Raw genomic sequence first — 859 nt, 5'->3', positions numbered from 1 at the left:
GTAACTGTGTTTATGTAACTGCTTTAATAATTCTATGTGTATTACAAAATTTGAGTGGGAAAGTATATTCCTCTGACTATACTGATAGAAAACCTAGTTGCTTGGGCTGTTTGGTACCACTGCCTGTCTGCTGATAATTTGCCATAATAATAGGTAAAATTCTAGCTAGAAATTAACAGTTGATGGAAGACTGGGCTTGCAAGCCCAAACCTATAAAACAAGCCTTCCCGGTCTGGATTTGCAGATTTGCCTTTATTAAGGACAGATGTTGTATGCTTAGCTCAACGTATGTTTGCCTTACTAGCTTGCTCTTTAGTGTGGTGAATGAGCCTTGCAAGAGCATGGTAGGGAACCAGTTAAGTGTCCTCTCGTTGGGTGAGCTTTGATAATTCTTCTTTCATCCACTTAGTGAATTGTTCCCTGGAATTGATGTTTGTCACCAGTTACCATTCCTCTACTATTTAAAATTTTACAGAAAACCCTATTAAAGAATGTATGATAATAATGACCATCATTTAATTACAAACTGTTTTCTATATGTTATGTAAGTTACTGCAGCTCTGTGACACACTCACACACACATTTTAGGTAGGAAAATTGAGGCTCAGAGAGAAGTGCCTGGCCTAGTTTGTAGCAATACCAGGGCTCGAATCATGTCCTCTGCCTCCAAATCCCTTCTTCTTTCCATTTATCTGCGATTGTTCATTCTGTGACAGAGTTGCCTGTAGAAAATCAAGTTGTTACCCTTATAGTAGTCCTTCCGTACAGTATTTGGGACTGGTATTTAGGTAAATACGCTGTTCTCCATTCATTCATTCAAGCAGCCAACCCATCATTCATTAAATATCTGAGTGTCTAT

General features: G+C 38.4%; 1 protein-coding gene across 17 annotated transcripts in view; it reads left to right on the top strand.

The window, feature by feature from the left end:
* The window catches only part of MSRA (methionine sulfoxide reductase A), an 813,898-nt gene that overhangs the window by 96,462 nt on the left and 716,577 nt on the right, over nt 1–859 (top strand). The gene's annotated exons all lie outside the window — the stretch shown is intronic.

The sequence above is a fragment of the Loxodonta africana genome, chromosome 19, assembly GCF_030014295.1.
Source record: "Loxodonta africana isolate mLoxAfr1 chromosome 19, mLoxAfr1.hap2, whole genome shotgun sequence".
Classification (NCBI taxonomy): domain Eukaryota; kingdom Metazoa; phylum Chordata; class Mammalia; order Proboscidea; family Elephantidae; genus Loxodonta; species Loxodonta africana.
Note: the sequence above shows the minus strand (reverse complement) of the source record. Positions and strands in the feature narration are given on the sequence as shown.